This window comes from Ursus americanus, chromosome 5 (assembly GCF_024610735.1).
Source record: "Ursus americanus isolate L20-20 chromosome 5, mUrsAme1.1.p, whole genome shotgun sequence".
In the NCBI taxonomy this organism is placed as follows: domain Eukaryota; kingdom Metazoa; phylum Chordata; class Mammalia; order Carnivora; family Ursidae; genus Ursus; species Ursus americanus.
Window position 1 is genome coordinate 56,273,745 of NC_142131.1, and position 25,093 is coordinate 56,298,837.

Sequence of the window (25,093 nt, forward strand, 5' to 3'; positions counted from 1 at the left end):
GCCAAGTAGATTGACTCACAAATATTTTTAAGCAATTTAGTAAAAATGGTAGTATTCACACTGCACTGACTTCAGGTTCAGTATGTTAAAGAGAGATGCCGCAGAAATCTTGTAATTGGTATGACCATCATAACCTTTCTAACCTCTGAGAGAGTTCGGGATTATTGGATGACAGTATCTTTCTTTCCTTCTCAAATGAGATTGTTTTGGAATTAGCAGGAAGTTCCTAACAGTGAGGACACCAATGCTAAGTGTCTACTTTGATACTGCTCCTGTCTAATATGCATTAATATTTTCTGAAAGATAGGAAACTGCATAATTAACTGGCTATATTTAGTACTGAAGAGTTGCTACTGACATCTGTATCATGCAATTTTTTAAAAAAAACAATGATTGTTTCTCTGGTAACCATGGAGGCGAATGTATCACTTTTGTAAACATCTAATCATTTAGGGGGAAGAAAAAGTAGTGTATAGGAACTACATGCAGGAAATTAAAACAAAATCCTGGGGGGGAAATCAAGTAAGACTGAAAAGATTTGGCAAATGAAATGTGGTCCTGAGTAAGAAGTCACTACATTATAAACATGTTACTTCTCCTCACATTATTTTAATATAATTTTAAAAAAGCTTTGTAGAATTTTGAAAAAAAGCATTGTAGAATGTATATATGTGTGTGTATATGTGTGTGTGTGTGTGTGTGTATATATATATATATATATATATATATATATATATATATATATATATATATGGAGAGAGAGAGAGAGTGAGAGAGAGTCAGTGAGAGTAACCAAAAAGAATTTACAAAATTACAGTGAAGCTGGGCTTATATCCTGAAAAATTAACTACATTAAAGAGTTACAGTCACTAAAGCAAGATGACACTAGTGTAAGAGAACAGATAGGTATCTAAGAACAAGAATAGAAAATTCCAAAACAGACCCAGGAATAGCACTGATATAGATAAGAATACTACAAACCAACAGGGAGGTTTTGTCCTTTCAAAATAAATAGTGTTAGAATACGCCTACCTTTTTAAAAAACTGAATCTTTATTTCATATTATTCACCAAAATGTGTATTAAACAATTAATGTAAAAAATAAGACCATGAAAGAACTAGAGCAAAATATAGATGAATATCTGTTCTGTCAAAACACTCAGTAAGTATAAAAGGAAATGAAATCAGAAAAAATATTCCTATGTTAAATAGAGAAAAATTTTAAGCTTCAACATGTCGAAAGTTTGGAAGTAGGAAAAATATCTGTAGGATTTACAACAGAAGGTTGATATTTTTTTAAGATTTTATTTATTTGAGACAGAGAGAGAGCACAAGCCAGAGGGAGAGGCAGAGGGAGAGGAAGAAGCAGGCTCCCCACTGAGCAGGGAGCCCAATGAGGGACATGATCCCCAGGATCATGACCTGAGCCAAAGGCATACACCTAACCAACTGAGCCATCCAGGCACCCTGAGGGTTAGTATTTTAAATATAAAGGTATTTTTGTAAACCACTATGAGGGCAACACCCCTGAAGAATAACGAAAACAGAAATAAAAGGCAATCCAAAAAGAAGAAACGCAAGCAGCCAAGTTAAATAAAAGTTCAAGTTCACTGTAATCAAGAAAATGAAAACTAAAACCATTATATATCAGTTTTGTTTATTACCCAGGTGGGATGTTTTTCATTGCAATTACAGAAAACCTGATGAAAAGGTAGCTCAGTAAACCAGAAAGTTTATTATCTCACACAGAAGAATTGGTCTGGTGTCGGTCCCTGCTCATTAACTTAGTGACTCACCATGATGTCCGGGGTTCACTTTCTCCATCTCTGTCATCGTCTGCACACTGCCTCTCATCCTCCATGAGTCCCCTCATGGTCACATTCTGGGTGCAGCACCTATCATTTCTAGATGTCCCCTTCCACTGCAAGAACTGGAAGAATGGACAGCATTTCCCTCTGTGTTTCTTAGAATCAAAGAGTGACCCATTTCCTAGGAGCCTTCAAAGAGTCCCTGCAGGTTCAACTGGCCAGAATTGCGTCCTGTGCCCATGACCAACTGAGTCACCGGGAAGAGATAGGGAGTTCTGCCACCGGCTTAGACTGGCTAACATTTACACTCCATGTGGATTAAACCATATAGGCTGCCAGTGGAGTGTAAGTTGATGTAAACTCCCTAGGTAAAACGTATCAGAAGCTTTGAACTCCACAGACCCATAAGCCCGCAATTCGAGTCCTTCCTAAAGAAATACTCTTCAATGGGCTCGTAAAATGCTGTTCACTTAGTTATTTCTAAGAATTAAAAAATCAGAAAGAAGCCTCATGTACAAAAATAAGAGGTGAGTTAAATAAGGCTAGTGTTCCAAGGGAGAATAGTATGGAACCAGCAAATTTATTTTTATATACAATGATTTATATGGACATATATTCATGTTCCATTAAGTGGGGAAATAAGGCTTAAAATAACATCCCATCTTTTAAAAATACATGTAAAAGTCTAGAAAGGTATATACCAATATCTTAATGACCTATGAGTGGTGTGATTACTGCAAATTAACTTTTTACTCTATTTTAGGGGTATTTTCCAACCTTTTTTATATAAATGTTATTTTGTAATTAAAATGGAGATAACATTAAAAAGAAAAAATACTCCATTCTATTTTTTCTTCCCTTTCATAGCCAAGATGAAGGCACCGACAAGTACGTTAGTCTGGGATGTTTGTGTCAATGAAGAGGACGCTGGTTCCTTGGTGCGCTGCCTGGTTCCTGGCACCGGGAGCCCTGGGAGGGACAGACGTCCAGCAGAGCACGCATGGGCAAAAGCGCGAAGACTCCCGCTCCTCAGAGCCTGGGAGCACCATTGTTACCTCCACAAATGTCTCTCCCTCATTCAGTTCTTCAAACACAATAGGAAAGTGGCTTTGCGTTCTTTTTAAGTAGAAATTTAAGTAGGTGCTTATGTTTGTGTTGAGAAGTAGCTGGTGGCAAAGGGAAGGAGCTGCAGGAAAGAATCTATACAGATGTCTAGCAATTTTGTGTTATCATTAAATAGTACAAATGCCCACCCTTCTGTCACCCTCCTTTCTGTGCGGAGTTCAGAACCACTATTCCTCTTAACCACAGAAGCTATTTGGAAGAGTTTCCTAACAACTGTCATAATGAGAGCTTAAATTACAGCATCTGGGTCGCCTTGCTCAATTTTTTGCACATTTCATCACATTTAATCCACATGACTACTTTGGGAAGGTGATGCTATTTTTAGTGCTCTTTTCACTGAAAAGGAAACTGGTAACTTTTTTTTTAAACATTTTTTAAAGTTACTTTTAAAGGTCGCAGGGCTAAGAAGGAGCAGAAGGCAGAGTGTGTCACTATCTGTTAGGCTCTGAGGTACAAGCTGCCCTCTTCTTCTTCTTCTTCTTTTTTTTTTAACAGATTTATTTATTTATTTGAAAGAGAGACAGAGAGAGAGCAAGAGAGAGCACAAGCAGGGTGAAGGGCAGAGGAAGAAGCAGACTCCCTGCTGAGCAGGAAGCCCAACATGGGACTCAATCCCAGAACTCTGGGATCATGACCTGAGCTGAAGGCAGACGCTTAACCGACTGAGCCACCCAGGCACCCCATGCTACCCTCTTCTTTACTGTGTCTCCTTAAGTCTGGAGAAAAGGGGTATAAGCATCATGATGTGTGGCTGAAGGGCAGAGCCAGAGAAGGTACAACATCCGTGACCTCTGTATCTCCCAGCAAAGTGCACGTGATAGCTGGCTGTGAAAGAGCTTTCGGAAGGGGTATGTGTTCGTGTGCGTGTGTGTGTGTGTGTGTGTGTGTGTGTGTGTGTGTGTTTATGTAGGAGCACTGGGCCTGTGTCACTTGGTGAAGCACACACGTGTCTCACTCGGCACTGGATCTTAGAAAGAAAGCAAATTAAATTGCAGCTGCATTTTTCAAATTCTGTGGAACAATCTTCTCCTTTAAGGCATCCAGGTTTGCAACACTTGACCCTTGATTCCTAAGTTATGGGACAGTCACCCTCTCAACATGGATTTGCCCGTGTGCTCCTGTAAATATACAAACACACTCAACACAGACTCACAGCAGGATTTGTCACTTTAAATTGCCTGGTTCCAGGAGGGGTGAATGTATAAGGTCTGATGAGGTGTGGACATGGGTGAGCTCTGTCTGATCTCCTGGGTGCATTACCTTTGGCAGAAGCTTCCACTTTCAATGTGAAGCCTTGGGTCAACTCAGGTATGGAAGTCACCACGGCCAGCATTCATGCAACCGATTTTGTTGAATACCTTCTATAAAACAGAAATAAAAATGATATAAGATTGACCTTCATACATATATATATATATATCCCTCAAATGTTATGCATATAATACATATGATATTTTTATATACCTCTCAACTTGTGAGTTTCTTTATATGACTATTAACTATAATATATATGATATTTTTATATACCTCTCAATTTGCGAGTTTCTTTATATGACTATTAACTTAGGGCTCTGTAAGTATGACTTATGTAAGTACCTTTCCAGATTCCCAGGAAAATTCCGGAAACTGGTACATGTGGCATTCTTTGGGGTGGGCTATAATAAACCTTTGTATTTTAGGATGGAAAGGTTTTTGGTCATTGTCTCATGATGGCTGCTTAGGGCCTAAATGCTTAATTGCCACCACTTGTTACTACCGGGAGGCCTCGTCCCCACCACCATGCACTGTCCACAGCACAGCTGGTGTCTCCAGGGCCCGCGGGATTCTACGGGGCACAGCTTCTGCTGGGAAGAAGCAACTGTCTACCACCACGGTCACACTGTGTTTTATTCTCAGTCCTGAAAGCCAACAACATATTTTAAAAGGAACTGTATTCCCATCTTCATTTCACAGCTCATTGATTCTTTAATAGAGGAAAAGTTTAGAAAAAGCAGGTCACTAAAGAGGAAAAGCCAATAAATGTGTGAAAATGTTCAAAGACACATAAAGCAAAGTAAGACTGAGGTACCAATTTCATCTTTCGAATTGGCAAGCATTTTTATTTTTATTTATTTATTTTTTATAATAATTGTTTATTATGTTATGTTAGTCACCATACAGTATATCCTTAGTTTTTGATGTAGTGTTCCATGATTCATTATTTGCGTGTAACACCCAGGGCTCCATGCAGTATGTGGCAAGCATTTTTAAACAACGACAGCCTAACTGGCGATGGTGAGGGGGCGCTGGAATTCTCCTGGCAGAATATACACTGGTCTAGAATTTCTGATGGCAAATCTGGCAAGATGCAACGAAAGCCCTAAAAAAGCGTGCATATTCCATGACCCCAAATTTCCACATGTGTTGACTTTTTGTAAGAACATAATAGCAATCATGTACACATATAAATGTCTCAAGATCCTTATCAAAATGCCATTTAGGATATTTAAAAAGTGGAAATAAATTTTAAACAATTGATGAAGTCAACTTTGCCACCATACAGTACTGATTAGGTAGAATAATCTTTAGGAAAATACAATATTTTTTCTCCAGAGTATAAAATTATTATCCCATTTGATTTTATATAATATTATATATATATGTATATATATATATATATATATATACATATATATTGTGTGTGTGTATGTGTATGAGTATACTTACAGGGTGGGTGTGAAGGAAACAGACTGGAAGAACAGATATCAGAAAATCACCTATGGTGTTCTCTAATCCAGTAGTATTAAAAACAATTTAAGAATTGGGTAAGGAAAGATATAAGGCCAAAAATACTACTTCGTGGACACAGTTTCTGTGTGAAAATAACTAACTGTACTGTGACTTCAGTGATCCAGTCAGTGCCTTGTAGAAAGCTGGCATTTAATTTCTTGCAAATGCAAATCCAAATACGGGTTCACCCAAGCCCTGATGTCAGGGTCTCAGTTAATAATAGTCTATGAGACTGGCCAGCCCCCTCACTAAAGTCCTTTCTATTAATAAAAGCTACCTTGTCATGAATACTTAATATATCCTGAGCTCAGGGCTAAGCACCTTTTGGTATAAATTCATATAATCTTTTCACTAACCCTATGATCTAGGTAAAATCAATCCCCTTATTGTTGAAAACCCCAAATTTGGGAGAGATTAGGAGGCCTACCCAGGTCACAGAGCCAGTCAATACCAGACCAGGGATTGAAACTCTGTGCAGCCCTACACCTTCACACATAATGCCTATAACACAGCCTCCCACCCGCAGGCCTGCTGTCACTGCACCAGGAACCTTCAGGGCAATGGCCTCAGAAGCATTTCAACTCCATCATGGACCCAAAGCACACCAGCTTCCTGTTTCTTCTTCTGGCCAATTGAAAGTCAACCGAATACTTTCTTATAGATAATCTGAAAGATACCTAGTGAGCAAAGCAGAAAAGGAATATGTTTGCCCAAAATTCTTTAGGTATGTTTATAAGAACATACATCTTGGAAATAGGAAAAGGTCCAATGAAGCTAATGTGTTTTGCATAAATATTATTCTTGTACCTCAGAGCAAAGCAAATATTGGTTTACACATTGCTAAAGAGCCTTAGGGGAGAAATTAGCATGAAAACCATTTGCTTCCTAAATACAAAGCTTAACTCACAAAATCCGGCTGAAATAAAGATGGCACAGTGAAATAAATCTGAGAGTAAACATCTCTGAGATGACTTTGGAGAAACAGAGGAAACTGACAAGAGCCATACTGTCCAGTAATCTGGTGGGTGGTCCCCTGGGGCCGGATGCTTTGCTTGCAGCAGGATGTTATTAAACCAGGCAGGGGCAAACAAGAATCTGGGTGGGCTGCCTCCAAAGCCAACGCATGTCACCAGGAGGAAGAAGGAAACACACCAGACCTAGAAATAGCATGGCGAGGCCAGGAGACATTGAATGCTTATCATTCTTAGGGCTGGGCCCTTTGGCATTCACAAAATTCGATCCTGTCCCAGGACCTCATCTGCAATAGTACAACAAGTGGTCTACCTATTGTCCAGCATCTGCCCCTATAATTGTTCTCTCTCCTGAGGCTGAGTTGTATTGTGCTTGTACCAGAACAATCAGTCTAGAGCCAACACGGCCCTGAATCCTCCTACTTCCCACAGTTCTGGGTCAGGTAAGGGTGTGCCGGTGGGAGCTGGGCTGGGAATCAAATTGCTAGCTAAATTCTGTGGGGAACCCTCACCTTGAAAAACCCCTTTGGCTTTGCATTGCCGTGAGCCACTCAGCCCTTTTCTTTACCTTGTCTTTTTATACTGCTTCCTCATGCCTCTAAGGTCTGGCATTTTTGTTGCCATCCTGTGTTTAGCCAGAGAAGAAAGGCATGCAAGATGAGAGAACAGAATTTTCGAGCTCCTGCCCAAATCCATTTTCTACTGGGAGCCCATGGAGCCAGCTGATCCCAGGGTTGGCAAAGAGATGAGGAGTAAGAACCAATGCTCTGCAGCCATCTCTAACAACCCTGGGAAGAATTCCCAAACAGTACCAGTTATAAAAGAACCAGAGATGACCCTTTCCTGACCCAGCCCACAGCTTGTCACAAAATCCACGTGTGTCATTCATTCCAAAGATCACTTTAAGTTCGTACATTTTGTTTTCCTCCTTAATGATGCTGTTTGGATAATTTAGATTTTAGAAATATGATGAGTGCTTTAAACACCCTAAGAGATGTATGTTTCTATGGCTAATGTTATAAATAATGATGTGCTAATCTTTGCGGCTTTAAAAACATCTTTACTCCATTATGCGATTGATCAGCATGGCCCAGGGAAGCAATCTAAAATCATACTGAGAAAAACTGGGAAGGAATTTAACAAACTTTGGTGCATTTTTCTTATGGATGTTGAAGGAGATATAAAATAGGTATTTCGCAAGACTTTGGTAGAAGGAATTGATTTTCAATTAGTAGAAGAGAAGAAAACAAGGGTGCTCTCCTCAAAATGCAAAGGATCAAACAAGTAAGCACATTAAGCTCTAATTAACATCAGCAAGATGTTTAATCTAAGACCCAGTTTTTTTAAATCTATAAAATGAGAATAACAACTGTTACTGCTTGAAGATTACATTTTAAAAAGGGGACCTCGGCCCATACGAAGCACCTCTTAAGTGCTCACCATCATCATCACCACCATCATGGCTGTCGTTGCCACTGGAACCAAATGGGATGCCGTGGGAACTTACTCGGCTACAAGGTTGGGACAATGAGGCAAGACCCTGCTTCTTCCCGGGTGGACTGGCGGATCTGATGACCACGTACTGCACGTCCAGTCTCAGGGAAGTGTTTTGTAAACACATACCTCCAGTCAGACGAAGGTCTGGGTAAATTCATGGTCTGCCTGTCAAACTTACATCCCTGCACCTGAAAACACGCCTCTCTTGCCAGTACTGTGTGGACTGTACTGGAATGTCAGATGAGTGACTGAGGTAGGCACTCCAGGGACCCATTTGTCCGTATCTCTAGATGAAGGAAATCTGGAACGCCATAGTTTCACTAGGTAGAAATGGGTAAAGAAAGCTTACCCTGGAGGACACAATTAATAAATAGGCATCCAAGTTCCCTGAAACTCTACCTATTTCTATGCTGTCATGTAAGTTACTTCTTTTGGAGAAAAGTCTTGGTCCTCTTACACGTGGATTCACGTAAACGTTTTTCATCCGCCATTCATTCATCTACCACTTACTGTGTTTTCTTTATGGGAGGTAGAGAGCTAGTTATTGGATCTATGAGCTCACAGGGATCAAGGGACAGTGTCAAGGATTCATCTGGTGGAGCAGGGGACACTTCCTTACACTACTGCCCCAAGAGGGATTATTGGGTGCCTGTTTTCAAAATCATTGGTCCCTCTTCTGCCCATAACCACACGCAGCTCCTTCTGAATATCTGGGGCCTGGATCCCACATCCCTCCATTCTACGAGGTCAACTGAGGGCTAGTGTTCTTGTAAGGTGGGCTTTTTAATTTCTCAAATAGAAGGCACAGGTGGGTATGGAATCTAAATACTGGGAATTGGCAGTTTTTTGCAGACAAGGCTTTAAAGGCCTGGGCGTTCACATAAGGTGACTAACAGGAGTGGTCAAATACACAAGAGTTGCATATAGCTTCCTGCCTGTGGCTGTGTGGTGATGTAGAGCCCTGTACACAGAGACTTCTTGAGAGAGATAGAAGCAGGTGTTGGTATTAGAGGGACATGGCCTCGCACGGCCATTAAGTCAATCATAACTCACTGATGATGGCACCACGAGCTTCATCATCCTTGAATGAAACAATTGTGGACATCTTCAGGAAACAAGGAGAATGCTTGTCCTCTGCAAAACTAATTTTTTTTTTTTGCATAAAAACATTTATCACACAGTTTGTGGAGCTGGAGCTGAAGTCGGTACTGAAGGGAACAGAGATTTGTAAAGATGGGAAGTGAAATTTGAGGTTTCCGTTCATTTTGACACGGGCGCTATATGAAGCACCAAATCCTTGTTTGGCAAGAACAAACCTGGGGCGTCATCTCATAAAGGTTCTGACGAATGCCTTTCAGTGCCAGCGAACAAGGGGTACGTGTCACCAAGTAAGAAGTTAAGTCACTAAGAGCTCATGAAAATAATCCTTCAAAAGGACTAAAGTCCTAGGAAGGTCAAGCACACAGGCAGGGCCATCAGCACCAGAGCACTATGCGTTTGGCAAAGTCACCTTGCTGGTGTTTTCAGTCATAAATTGCTTTTGACAAAACCAGCCCTCTTCTTCACTGAAAGGACGGCCACTGAAACTCAGAAAGGGCTTCAGGTAAGAGTGAATCTGCATAATCACCAGGTAGTGCTAGAGCCCTTAGCACGAGGCTGGGACAGAAGATGCAGGGAGTGGTGGTCTTATTATCATTTATTTTGTATCATTCCCATTTCACATGTGTGTCAGTTATGCCAACAGAGCTTCTCAGAGTACTATGAGAATATGGAATTTAATAGAAGTTTCTTATACCAATGGTATACGTGGGCAAGTGAAAAATCTTACGATGGGTGTTGGAGAGTCAGAGTCACGAGCGACATCTGCCTGATGTGCTGGTGGGGGCGGGAGGGGGAGCAGGAGCTCACAGGGAAAGAGGAGAAGTTGTGTGCACCTGGCTGTTGACACGGGACCACAAAGGTGGGAGTTCTTGCAGAGAACTGGGAAACTCTGGCCTCTGGGCAATCAGTCACCCCTTCGAAATTCACCCCCTGCAGCCTGCAGCCAAGCACCTGGTGGGGGGCCCCGACGCTGCCTTTGGTGGCCAGAGACAGACCAAGTGCGCGAGCAACAGGAAGAGCGTGGGGGCTGGCCGAAGCCCTCCACGCACCTTGTGACCTTCGTCATCATGCTGGCTCAGCCAAGGCGAGCATGCCTGAGCTTCACCTGCACTTCCCAAATCTCATACCAGGTCCTCCTCTGGCTCTAACGCAGAGCCATACGGGGAAGGAAGTCCTGGGAAATGTTCCCTACCTTAGAGAGGAGAGGCAGTGCCACGTGAAAACAACATCTGTCTTAGAGTCGTGATGTCACACGCGAGTTCTGGAATCAGACGTCTCATTCTGAACACGGCTCTGCCCCTTCCCATCTCGGGAACCTTGACAAGTTTCTTAATTTCGAGAAGTGTCAGTTCTTTGTATGAAAAATGAAGGTTATAACAGAATGGACCTCATAACGCTGGTGGGAGGATTACGTGAAAAAAGACTGTCAAGGGCTTTGTTCAGGCACAAAATAACAACAACAACAACAACAACAGCATACAATTTGCCTTGTAATGGCAACGGCATTCAATCCAGCATGGCCTTCTCCACTCGATACCCCAGAAACTGGCCGGGCCATACTGATTAATAGCTACAGCAGTCTAGCCTGCTCCCAATTCAGTCTCGGACAAGACAGATGTCAGAGTCTGGAGGAGAATACATTGTGTCCTGTTTTTCTAACCATGAGCCCTAGCCAGTAAATTACATGAGGAAATGTGCTTGGATGCTAAGAAAACCCTTTGGGCTAGCTGTGTGTTCAGAGTGACATATGAAAGCAGCAGAGATGACTGTCAATATGCCGTTGGGCTTGAAGGTGCCACAGGGAAACTGTCTCACTGTCAACTAGATGTGAACAAACTGGCTTTAACACTGTTGAGTTACTTCTGATGATGGCGAGTCAGTACAATTCTCTTTACATCCAAAAGTCAGGTCTGAATACACTTATCCTCTGTGTTTGTGTGTGTGTGTCTATTCACTAAGCTGAGCGTTTCCATTCACTGAGCACCTACTAAGTGTAGGGCACCATGTCAGGCATTAACTATTAAAAGTTAAAATGTAAAGTTATTTCAAAATGAGGGATAAATAAAACATAGTTCTTGCCCTCAAAAAGCTCACAATCTCATAGATTAGAACAGGAGGCAGAGGCAAAGTATCATGTAGGTTATGGAACGATTTTACAAGTGGTGAGAACACAGGGAAGTGGGCCCCATAAGGAGGAAAGAGCACATATTCAAGTGGTCAGATGTCAGCCCACATGTCACCTCGAAAAGGCCTTGCCCAAACGAAAGCAGACCACCTCCCTCTGTTATAATGTCCTGCTTTATTATCCTCATAGCCATTATCAGAACTGATGATTAAAAACACTTTTTTCTTTCCTATTGTCTCCTTCAACTGGAAGATAAAGTCCACGAGATGAGAGGATGTATCTATTTTGTTTGACTAAGACACTGCTTGTCACTCAAGAGATGCCCCATAAATACCTGCTAAACTAATGACTATGTAACTGATAGGCTCGAAGATGGCCTCACAATGGAAGCGAAGCAATGTGCCTTTACATCCACATTCAGTCACAATGTGTCTGAAGAAACAAGGGATTTCAAGCGGCGTTTGGAGTTAGAAGAGAACAGCGATTATGGAAGAAAGGAACAGGTGACTAAAAGTCCGGAAGTAGATGGCTCAATGCTCAAGCAAGCAGCTTGAACAGGGTACATACAAGTCTTGGAATGATGTATGAATGCATGTGTTAGTTCAAAGAAAATGTGACCAAAGGGGGCTGTGGTTGAAAGGGTAGTTGCGTTTCCGATGTAAGCAAAGTTTTTGAAATGACATTTTGACAACTGATAATTTGTGTTGACTTAGTGATAAGTATTCAAAAAACTAAGCAAATAAAAGAAAAAATAATAATTAAAAACAAGCTAGTTGGGTTTGATGTCAGGAACTCACTGGCGCTGTAGACAGACTCATGCTCTTTGGGGCAGTCACATGGGTGACCCCCAGGCACCAAGCTGCCACTAGAGGGGCATGAGCTCTCTCATGGAAATAAACTCTTCAAACTAGAATGCAACAATTCACTTAGTGCTTGTGGCAGAGGCTATTAATCCTCTCCAAATATACAGTTGCTGAGCATCTTCGGTAGGCCATATGAGTAATTCTTGAAGCTAATGGATCTTTTGCTTCTAGCCCTAGGTCATTAAGAATGGGAGCACCTTCTCCTTGGACCCTCTCTCTGTCGTCTACTGAAAGAGTCGGAAACAAAAGATTCCGAGATGGTCGAATGGCAGGACGGAAGAGGCCTGGGCCCCTGAGTCACTGCCTGGAGAAGAGTCATTCAGGAACATCCCTGATGCACATCCCATGTAACTGAGGGACAAAACCTGGTTGTGTAAGCCCAAGACTCGGGGTGTCTCTTTCACTGCAAGAGACTAGCCATTCTATATACATCAAAACAAAACAAAACACCCCACAACTACTTTTACCCTTTGTTTCTTTTCTGTGGGGGGAGCAGTGGAGGCTTAGCTTTGTTTAAATCTTCATATAGACCGTCATCATATTGGGCAACCACTTAAACAATTCTGCCAACCAGGCTATGACCTTGCTTTAAACCTCCTGTTCCCATTCAGACTTGGCACGTCACAATATAATATTAGTAATATACAGTATTGACTTGATCACCATTTTCCATAATTGTAGAGTCAGTAGATCCCTGTTTCGGAAGTAAGGTTTAAAACACGTCTTATTTTAAGGATTACAGAATCTGATTTCGGAAAGTTCGCTCCAATTTCCCTACATTTTTGACCATCTCTTCTTCCTCTTATTATTTCATTCTTATATTCTAGCTAATACGAACAACTCTACCCAACTGAGTAATGAAGTCTGATGGGAGGAGAGAAGTGAGGAGTCAAGCACACCAGGAATCTATGTAAAATTCAGGGCCCTTCTACTCCAGGGAGCACTGCCCAGCAGAACGCTACGTAAAAACTGCTTTCTGCAGAACGACTCCCTGAGATGCCTTGCGCTGAGGGCTCCAGGGTGCGCCGCACGCACAGAACGCTGCCTCAGAGTAATACAGTTTAGTGGCAATGTGACAAATGCAGCAGCAATCCAAAACCCATAGTGAATTATAAATGCTAACACCCTCAAATATAAATAGATCAAATTAGGCCATGGTCTCTGAGCAGAATAAGCATTTATTTAGAAGACAGAGGCTGATTAGTGCACATACTTGGAATATCTTCTGAAAATGGAATAACATGTGACCTCAGGGCCTCTAGCTCATTTCAGTCACGTGCCCTTGCATTTACTTAAAGTTAACATGATTTCCAAATAATTGGTGAAATTATTCTAGATATTGGTTCAATAATTGCATAAACATTCAAGCTTGAATTTAGAGAGAAAAATCAAATCAATATAAAAACTTACATTCACTTTAAGCCCCAATTATTCTCCTATTTAAGTAAACACAGCTCAAACTCTAAGGGTTTAAAGTTCCTTCTGATAATGACTTTCTCAGTGAGTGTGTGTGTATGTGCGTAATCCATGGTCACTAATGAAAATTTGGACAAAATAGGAAAGAAAAAATATGGGAAAGAAAAGTCACTTGGGATTCTGCCACCCAAAACTACCTACTGAACATTGTTCTGTATATTTTACAGAATTCAAATTATATTTAAAAGTATTATAATGTAAATAAAACTTTTAAGTTGCGTTTTATTTTCACAATCTGTACTGTGGTTTCCTCAAGATCATTAAAAATCATTTTTAATATATGATGGAATATTACTCAGCCATAAAGAAGAATGAGGTCTTGCCATTTACATTGACACAGATGGAACTGGAGGGTATTATGCTAAATAAAATAAGTCAGTCAGAGAAAGACAAATACCATATGATTTCACTCATATGTAGAATCTAAAAACAAAACAAGCAAAACAAAAGAAGAAAACCAGTCTCTCAAATACAGAGAACAAAGTGGTGGCTGCCAGAGAGAACGTGGATGGGGGAACAGGTGAAATAGATGAAGGGGATTAAGAGGTACAAGCTTCCAGGTAAAACAAACAAGTTACAGAGACGAAAAGCACAGCATAGGGAATGTGGTCAATAATACTGTAATAATGTTGTAGGGTGACAGACAGGGACTATACTTACGGTGACACAATAATGTATAGAATTATTGACTCAATATGTTGTATAGAGGAAACTAATGTAACATTGTACATTAATTATATTCAACTTAAAAAAATAAAACATTAAAACCTTTTTAAAAATGTTTTTAAAGGCTACACTATATTCTATACTACAAGTGTATCAACATTTAATCCTACATATCCTTATTACTGCATATTTAGATTAATTAAAAAAGTATAATTCATTTACAAAGAATTGGTTTGTTATACATCATCATGTTTATACATAAATACACTTTATGTGTTTTAAATTATGAACCTAGGATATATTCCTAGAAGTGGAACACTACTAGGTCAGAGGATATAGTCCTTTTCTGAAATATGTTTTTGGCCATACAAATATACTTCAGAATATAAAAGTAATTGTGGAAAAATATATATCTACCAGAAAATTATCACCACTGGTTTTGTTTGCCTTTTTTGATACATATACTTCTTTTCATATGCAAATATAAATTCAAATATGAATGGTACTATGACTAAGTGATTACCTTTTATTTAGCTTTTTAAAGATTTATTTATTTGAGAGAAAGAAAGAGAGCACATGTGAGCTGGGGGAGGGGCAGAGGGAGATGGAGAGAGAGAATCTCAAGCAGACTGCCTGCCTGGTATAGAGCTTGATCTCAGGACCCTGAGATCAGGACCTGAGCTGAAACAAGAGTTGGACGCTTAACTGACTCCGCCACCCAGGTGTCCCTAAGTGATTACTTTATATTAAAATGTTCTGGTGCCCCTCTCTCTGAGCCTCCAGAATCCCCAGGGTTGGGGCAGGTGCAGGGAAAATGAACGTCCAGTCCCAAGGCCAGGACCGGATGGGCACACGTAGGAAAGAGGAGAGCATAAGTGGACTATGCTGGCTGCGTTTAAAGCAATCTGCTTGCTCCTCCATATTTAATGTTCTCCTCTCAGAACCTCATTAGAAATAGTCTGTCACTTCACTCCCAAATGCATTCTGTCCACAGGACTGGCTCCTCTCCAGATAGCATCAACTTCACAGAAATCAATGTGGTGGTGGTTGCCCATTCCAAGAATAATCACTTTAAAGACTCCTTGAATATATAAAATCAATAACAGAGCAAGTCATTCCAATCCATATAATTAAATCACTCCCAAATACCCTTATTTTTTCTCCAAACAATCGTGATAAGAGTCTAAGCTGACAGAATCTCCACAGGCTGCCTCATCTGAGCTCCAGGAGGGCCAAGGCCCGACTCAGACTCATCTTGTTCCTGTAGGCAGGGCTTCTGACCTCGGACCACAGAGCCAGAGCACCAGACTGATGGACAAGGCGAGAGGCCAGGTGGAAAAACAAACACCCCTGTTCTTGTAACAGTGACCGACTGTGTGTCTGCTGGGCTACCTAGTCACTAAAGTCAGTCACTGTCTATCATCAGTACCAGCCGACAATGGTTGGTGCTCACTCAAGAGGTGTGACCAGCAGCAGGCACAGGCCGCCTGGGTGGCTCAGCTGGTTAAGCGTCTGCCTTCGGTTCAGGTCATGATCCCAGGGTCCTGGGATCGAGTCCCACATCAGGCTCCTTGCTCAGTGGGGAGTCTGCTTCTCACTCTGCCTGCCACTCCCCACCCCCCCCCCCCATGCTCTCTCACTCACTGGTTCTAATAAAATCTTCAAAAAAAAAAAAAAGTGGAACAGTAAGGTCATTAGATGCAAGGTCACTTGACAAAAATCAACTGTATTTTGAAGTACCAGCAAAAATAGCTCAAACATACAATTTTAAAAGATACCATTTATGGAGCTTAATTTCCTAGTTTCTGCCCCAGCCCTCCCTGAGGGTAGGCTAACTTAGTGACTCATATCTAAAGAATAGAGGATAGAAACGGGGAAAACTGTGGAGAGCCCTAGCAAATACCACCTCAACCGAGCAATGAAGCCTAACATTGCCAGTGTTGTCACGTGGATGCCATGTGTCCCCTGATGTGACGAGACTTCGCCTCTGTGTATTCTTCCAAAAATCCCACAACCCCAGTCTAATAAAGCAAAACACATGAGAAAAACTCAGACTGGGAACATCTACAGAGTACCTAACATTAGTATTTCATTTATTAATTGTAGTAAACTTTCTATGGATTATTCTGAAATTTCTCTGCAAAAAATCACATCTATTGTGAAAAATGACATTTTAATTTTTCCCCTCCAGTCCTTACACATTTATGTGTTTTCCTGCTTCATTACAGAGACTTTCAGTATAATGTCAAGACTGTCAAGGTCACAAGAAAAGACAAGACTAAGAAACTGCTACAGACCTCAGGAGACTCTGGAGGCATAACGACTAAGTACGATGTGGTTCCCTGGATTGGATCCTGTAACAGAGAGAGGATGTTAATGGAAAAACTAATGAAATCCAACTAATCTGGAGTTTAGTCAACAGTAATGCAAACAAAGCCTGCACTCCTAGTCAGGAGTCTCGAAGAAGGGAGGAGGACCTTCATCAAGGTCAACCCTGCACCTAGTTTGATCCCCTCCACATCATGACTAAGAGGTCACCTGACCTCAACTTGCCTTCTTACAATGACAAGAAGGTCACTGCCCGTACGTGGCTCATCGTTAGGAAGTTCTTCCCTAAGGGCTCTTGTTCTGCCCTCTGGGTGCTGATGGGCACGAAGGGCTGGTGCTGAGAAGAGAGCGCGGATTCCTTGCAACCTCCCAGACAGGTGCCCTCCCGCGGGCTGTCTCTGAATCTCAGTTATTTCCAATGCTGACAGCTTACAGGCCGTGGGGTCTCGCAGTGTAAAACGGCCCAGAGTGAGCGTAGAACGCAGCCTTTATTACAACAGCTGCCGAGGTCACTCAAGCGATTCACGCCATGTCGAAGAATGCATATGTAATCTGGGCTGTTTTCTCTTTATCCTGAAATCTTTTTTTTTTTTAATTTTATTTATTTATTTGACAGAGAGAGACAGCCAGCGAGAGAGGGAACACAAGCAGGGGGAGTGGGAGAGGAAGAAGCAGGCTCCCGGCAGAGGAGCCTGATGTGGGGCTCGATCCCATTACCCCGGGATCACGCCCTGAGCTGAAAGCAGACGCTTAACGGCTGTGCCACCCAGGCACCCCTATCCTGAAATCTTGTAAGCACCTTTTGTTGCTGTCAGACAGGAAATATGGACTTATTTTTAATAGCAACCTGAACAAAACATAATTTGGAAAGAAAGTCAGATTTGAGAGTTATTGATAGTTGGATTTTACCTGTAAGTTTTTCTTCTAATGTCTTCAAAGGATTTTTAGAAGTAACTGTAGTAAATATTTTACAAGAAAATGGTTTGGTGATGCTAAAATTAACATAGACCACGGGTAGCGGTCTTGAAATTAATATATGTATTGAACAAGAATATGCAGTATCTAGAAATCACTGAATGAAGGCTTCATTGAAATAAGTATTCTGTTGGGGTGAGGTGGGGTGGCCATGCTGTGTGAGCCTGAAGCTATCAGAGAAGCGACCGTAGGGGTCCTTAGAGATAACCCAATCCAATCATCGCCTTTTATAGAGGTGAGTCCTAGGCTCAGAAAAGGGAAGGGATTCGCCTAGGCTCATCCTATGAGTTTCTAACATCTGAACTAGAACACATTTCCAGCTCTTTGAAGTCCAGGGCCCATTGTGAACGGCCTGTAGATACAGTAGAAAGTACTAGCTTCCAATTACCTAGAAATAATTGGCCACTACTAAGAGGGGAAAAAATTCCCTTCCAACCCAATGCTTTTTCCTTACCTCTTGGGATTGCTTCCTTTTTGTCCACAGATTTTTTTCCCTAGGTCTCATAAATCAAACAAACAAAACCGAAAAATAAAGTAAAAACTAAGAAACAGAACTTAACCTAGGCAATATTATAGTAGCTACATTTAATAAGTGCCTCCGGTGTAACCGATTTTACATAATCCTCACAAATTGATGAGGTAGATATAATTTCATTCATCTTGTATGGACACCCATGTTTTAAAAACACAGGTGCCCAAAGTCAGGTCACCCTAGGTCTGAATTCCTGCTTGTGCAAGTTACTTGCTAATGTCAGCCTTTGTTTTCTCGTCCATACAATGGAGATGACACCTACTCTATGATGTGTATAAAGTACACGGCAAAACTCCAGGCACAGAGTAATTAATGGCAATTATTATTTATGTGACTATAAAGAAATGGAAATTCCAAAGAAAAATAAACTAAGTTGTTTAAACTCATATAGAGCTGGGATTTGAAGCCAAGCTTGTCTGACATATGAACACATATGAACACATGCGAACACCCTCACACACTGTAAAACGGAGACATTTTCTCAGGTCACAGAAGCCCAGAATTGATGGTCCAGACAGCACTGATGGCTCTCTGATGCCTCTGATGACCCAGCCTCCTTCTACTTTTCTGTCCTGTCTCCTTGAGGCTTGGCCCCACCCTCAGAGTATCTTCATGGTCCCAAAATGGTTGCTATACCATCATCGCGTTAAGAAAAGACAAAAAGAGGAGGGGAAAGGGGAAGAAAAATAGATGCCTCTTAGATGGCTTCTTAATATTTGGGTTCAAATACACCACCTATCACTGCATTATGCCAGGGCTGAGACACTATAGTCCACAAAGTAAAAGCTTGTTAGGGAAGCTTTCCTCATTCAGGACATTTTTCCTGGCATGTGGTATTAAGTCAAGTGGAGAGCAGAAACACAGAGTTAAGAATGTGGTTTCTTAGATTATGCCAACCCACTGAGTAGGCCAGTCTTTCTCCCATAGCTCAGTTTTCTCCCGGGGGAATGAGGACAGACAGTGAGATGATCTTCTAAGCCCTGTCCTGTACATTCCTCTCTGCCAACATTCCTGGCACCCTCAGGAGGAAAAAGATGGTGCGTTCCTGTCAACCACGTGGGCACTAGGGGCACAGAACAGATCATCACTGCCAGTCACACAACTGGCCAATGGTGCTTACTGTGACTTGCAGGCCCGCGTCTTGCTCCGAGCCATGGCATGAGGAAGCCCGTGTTCCCTGCAGCCCTTCCATACTCTTCTCTGCACTTCTTTATTTCTCTGCATGCCTCCAAGCCCCCTACACTTTATTGCTTGCAGCCAGTGCTGTGAGCCCGGGACCCCCACGCTCTATATATTTCTGAGTATTCCAGCAATTTTCCAATCCTTTTTTTCTATTCCCCACCATTGCCCCCCATTCCCGGCTCTCTAAGGGGACTAATCTAGTGAGTTACTCATCCTATGGTGTTAACAGCTGATTATGGCCCACAAGGAGCAGGGGAGGCAAAATGACATTTTAAAATACTCTCCTAAGTGCCTATGATTGCACTATTACCACCTTCTCCCGTAATCCTCACGTGAAGTTTGTGGCAATATCCCCACTTTATGGATAAAGAAACTGAGGCTTGAAAAGAGTAAATAAGGTCATAGAGCTAGTGTGGTACCAGAGTCAGTGTACAAATACGAGTCCATCTGATTCCCAAGTTCGTGAAATATTTGCAATTTCATTTCAGCAAAAATTTACATTTTAGTAAGGGCTTCCAGGGGTAGACCCAATAGTAGAATTTCTGGCTCCCCCTTAAGCTTGAGGTGTGAAACATTCTATGCACAAGATCATTTTCTTGGGCCCTAAGGTCATCCTTTTGCTGCTCCATGCTCTACTCTGGCAGTTAGTGGCAACGGATGAGCCCCATTTATCCTGGACACTGAGGTTTGCACACTGGGCTGCTTTTCTCGCTCTTCTTACCTGCTGGGGCCGATCAGGGAATGCCCAGTACTCTTTGCCAGCTGGCATGTCCTCATTGTCACTTCTGAATTCTAAACAGGACGTCTGCTCTCCCCACACAGGTACAGATGCCTCGGGCTGGCTCCAGGAAAATGCTGTCAAGGCTCCGTGCTGTGATGCCTGCTACATAACTCACCTGAGTTCATGGCCCCTTGAAAAGCATCTTTTTCACCCCTCTGCAAAAAGAACAGAGTGAAAACTAGTTTGCTAACAAAGAGACGTGAACAAATGTACCAAGAAAGAAGTCCAAAGAGAGAGAAGAAGTCAATAGCGCTGAAGAAAAACGAGATGAATGTGACACCTGGTAAGACATTTTTCACCAGCGGTATTGTCATTATAGTCTAAAGAATAACCCCATGAAAGATCCCTGCCTCAGGCTGCCAAAAAGAGCTAATTACACAGAAATATTAGTTTAGTTCAGGTCTCTGAAATGTGTTCAGGAGAACACTAATTTTAAAAAGATGATTAAAAGGTCTTCTTCAGGGAAAAACACCGTGCAGTCAAAAGGATCTGGCAAAACCTAGGATAAACAAAATTGAATGGACTTCTTTACCTCTTTACTGAAGATTTCTCAGCCTTTAATATGTTAATGAACATTATGAATTTCCAAGAGGGGAACTAGAGTATGCAGAATTTTCTAGACTTCACAACCCTTCTTGACCTTCACAAAGTAGGTCTCACTGTTACTATCATCAAACCATGTTCATTTCTTTCCCAGACTGTATTACAATTTGTAATGTTAGACTTATTTCTTGGTTTCCTGGCTTGTGGGTCCTCCTCACTGGACTCTGTGGCCTCCGTGGGGGCTGGGACTGGATCAGTTTCAGTTACAACAGTATCCCCAGCAGTTAGTGCTAGGTCGACACAGAAGACGCTGCATAAACATTAGTTTATACCTTTTTTTCTTTTCATGTGTAACATTTATTGAGTGTCTTTTACATGCTTGTCATGAAGTATCTCATTTAGTTTTCAGAGTAACCCTATAATGTAGGTACCATTACTATTCCCTTTGTACATATAAGGAAGGAGATAGAGGCGCAGAGAGCTCAAGTAACTTGTTCCAGATCAAACAGGCAGTAAGCGACAGAGACAGGATTTGAACTCAGTCATTCTGGTACCAGAGCCAGCATTATCATATTAAGTGAATGTATCAGGTTTTTGCCCAATCGCAGGAGAGAGGCAAAAGTGAAAGATTACAGTAAGTCCTGTCTCAGAGGCCAGCCAGGGTCCCTGGATCCCCTGAATTAAGAGGGGGTGGTCTGGTAGGTTCCCTTTGAATCCCTACCACGTGGCAGACCCAATTTCACACTGTGTTTACTCATTTTATCTTCTATGATGCACTTCAAGGATCAGGTAGTATCGTCTCCTTCCACAGACAACCTAACGAAGGCTCAGAGAAGCTAAGGGACCTATCCAAGATCACTGGGCCAGGAAGCTGCAGGGTAGAGGTTTACCTGATTCCAAAACTCCTGGTCTGGGTAGAGCCATGCAGGGGCAGTGCCCCAGCTAGAGCTTGAAGGAGGCTGGAGGCCTGAAGGGACTTTTCAGAGCAAAAGCTATCATTCCCAGATTCCTCTGTCTTCTGTGGCGGGTCATGACGCCATTCCACAAAGACAGGTGGCAATGATACTTCAGCCCAGATTCTGACCAAGGAACAGATAAGCCCCACTCCTGACTCTCACATGGTTACCTGGCTTACCTCGCCTTTCTGATCTGGTGAATCATGTGGACTCCACAGCCTGAATTCACACCCAGTTCTACCACCTACTAACTCTATGGCCTTTAAGCCCTTGACATCTTTGAGCCTCACACACAGTAATAGGTCCTACTTCACTAGATTGCTGGGATGATTAATTGAAATAACGCTTTAAAGTCAAGTACTTCAACTCATTGCCTGAGACATTTTACATATTTATTAAGTAGTTATTATTAATAAAATAGTTAATAGGCCCTTGTGGTCCATAGGAAACAAACTGAGGGTTGCTGGAGGGGAGGTGGGTGAGGGGATGGGGTAACTGGGTGATGGGCATTAAGGAGGGCAGTGCTGTGATGAGCACTGGTGTTACATAAGACTGATGAATCACTGACCTCCACCTCTGAAACTAACAATCCCGTATACGTTAATTAATTGAATTTAAATAAAAAAAAAAACCCCTCATGATCTAGGCTGGAGACCCTGAGGAGGCTCTGGCATCTCAGTGGCTCCTGCCTTCAGCTGGGGGCACAAGGATATATGGTTAAGTGTAGCACCCAGAAGGTGCTCGATAAACACTGTTGACTTGGCTTCCTCGCCGGTATCAGCAAAAATGAAAGGGCAGGAGGGGATGGATTTCACCGCAGGTGCCCAGAGCAGCGTGGAGCAGGGGCTTCCTGCTTGCTGTGCAAATCTCTAGGGCTCTGGTGGACAGGCACACTCTGTCTGGCGGGGCTGAGGGCAGCTTTCACATCCTTCCTCAGGAGCGCTCTGCTATCTCAAGCAACAGTTGTTTACGTGGCTCTCCCAAGGGGGACACACCAGGTTGAATCAGCTCATTTAGTTTTGTCACCTGTGTGGGCTCTGTCCCCAGTTATGCTATGAAGCAACCTTCTGTCAAGTAGTAACATTCGAGACCCGTTTTTCACACAAATGCTGCACCGAGGGCCAGACAGATTCGGAGCTCTTGTCCAAGGAATGTCTCGGCATTCCTGAGGGCTGGAGCCCTCTGACACCAAAATCTGCCCCGGAGACATTATACAACTCCACTTCCTGACCAAAAATTCCATTTCTCCCCAGAGATGTAGCATCTGGCTGGCTGTCAGGGTTCTAGTCCTAACGCAGCCTCTAATTTGTGTAACCCTGGTATCTATTTAACTTTTTTGAGCTTCCGTTGCCCTATCAGCAAGTTAAGAGTGACAGAGTGGTAACAATTTATTAAGCCATTGTCAAGCACAGCACGGAATACCTTACACGTGTCACCTCATGTAACACTCCCAACTGTGCTCTGAGGCAGAGTCAATAATTCCCCTCATTTTGCGGAACGGAAAGGAGGCCCATCAAGAGCAGATGAATGCTCAGTTCCGTGGCCTACAGGCGGCTGGGCCAGGAGCCAAGGTGGAGACTAGGATCTCAAGTGCTATCAAGTCAGCCTCTGTCCCCAGGGCAGGACGGGTGGCACTGTAATCTGGCCCCTTCGATCTCTGAGATTCTAGAGAAGGTACCAAGACAGTGCCCAGGGGGCCAAGACCAGGGCCGACTGGACAGGCGGGTCACTGCCCAGCGCACACCTCGTCTCGGCCTGCCCTCCTGGTGCCCAGCCCCGGTGCGTCTGCTCACACTCTGCCCCTGCCTGTCCCACCCTGTGCTTCTTCACATGATCTGAGCTTCATCCTTCAAGCTGCGAATCTAGTCTCACTTCCCACACCAGAGACTCTTGGCGGTGGCTGGGTTCTTTCTGCTTATTTGATACACACGTAGGTGACTCTGAATTGCTACTTAACCGTCAGCTCCAGAGCTCGGATGGGGCAGGTGCACAGTGAGTCAGAGGATGACGACTTCCCATGCACGTTCCGCACATGCGCTGCAGCCTGTGGACCTACGCTTTCTCAGCACGTATGTGGTATGGCAGTAAACAGCTCAACGCTATGTTTTCAAACAAACCTCTATTCATGACTTCCAAATTCAGGTTCCCTTTGTGCCTTTTGTCATATTCTACCCCTCTTCTGGTGCCTTTGAGGCAACTGAGGTCTCTGTGGTCTCACAAAACCAGAGCGGTAAAATGGCCATGGCAAAAGTTGAACGAGGAAGCAATGCAAACTGAGCTTCTCCCTTCTAGGTTCCCCAGCTCAGTGCAAGGGCAATGGGAAAAGCTTCCATGCGGCACAGCTAATAAGGATCCCCTCCCATTCCCTCTTTACCAGAGCCCTGTCAGCCCCTTCCAGAGAAGCCACACACAGGTGGACACCTGGAGAGGACGGTCAGCACATCTGCTCTCCAGGGACATGTGCTCATCTGAATAACTGTTGTTGAGAAATACCTTGCAGCTCCAGCTTTTCAGTGAGGCCACTGAGGAACCATGTCACACAGCTATGGCAGAATCTCATATGTTTGCTGAATGTTCCTCCTCCTCCCTCATCTAGACCTGCCCTATGATGGGACATCAGCAGGGGACCACAGACACCTAACACAGGGTGGAATCCAAGCACAGAGGGACCCCGTCAAAGGAACTTCAGAAGAGGCATCATGTCCTGGGTAGGGAATGGTCACGAGTCTTTGTCACCTACTAGAGCTCGAGGCTTTCCAGGCAGGGTACAAGGTGCAGATCCCTCCCACCCCCAACACCATATAAACCTTCTGAGAAATCAGTAGTGAACACACCAAGGGTAGTGAGGCGGACTTCTAGATGTTAACGACTTATTAGGTCTGGAAAACTGGGCTAGATAGGGAGTCCCATATCGAGAAAGGGACTAATGGGCTTGATCAATTCAATTCAGTTCAACAACCAACATGCAGGGAGTCCCCGTGCCAGGCAGTGGGGATGGTGCACTACAAGACGGTGCTGTCGCACTGAGGGTCTCCTAACTACTGATGGAGGGTGGAAGGTGTGGGAGGTGCAGATTCTAGAAAAGAGGCAGGGAACTCAAATCTGTTCTTCTTGAGCCATTACAGTGGGTGGGGATTCCTTTGGAGGTATGACTGGATCCCAGACTCACCCGTGGAGACTCTCTGAACAGTGTAAAACAGCTCTCAAACGTCACGGAAAAACATTCATTTGTTTTTGTTTTTCATTGAACATTAAGGGATTTCCGCCAGGCACCTCTCCCGGTCCATGCTCCCTGCTGCCAGAGGCTGCCTTTGCCAGGGGCACGTAATTTTGGGGAGACAACCTGCTCAACAGGTGCTGGCAGCTTCTTGAGGAGTCCTGAGCCTCATATGAGG

The 25,093-nt window shown here is 43.0% G+C and overlaps 1 long non-coding RNA gene across 1 annotated transcript in view; it reads right to left on the bottom strand.

Moving 5' to 3' along the window:
* Positions 1-1,233: 1,233 nt before the first annotated feature.
* LOC148110119 (uncharacterized) overlaps positions 1,234-25,093 on the bottom strand; it is a 384,230-nt gene continuing 360,370 nt past the window's right edge. The window contains exons 7-9 of the long non-coding RNA XR_015724562.1: positions 20,140-20,354; positions 16,699-16,755; positions 1,234-4,294 (exon numbers count right to left, since the gene is read on the bottom strand). This is a non-coding gene — a long non-coding RNA (uncharacterized LOC148110119). The remainder of the gene's footprint in view (positions 4,295-16,698; positions 16,756-20,139; positions 20,355-25,093) is intronic.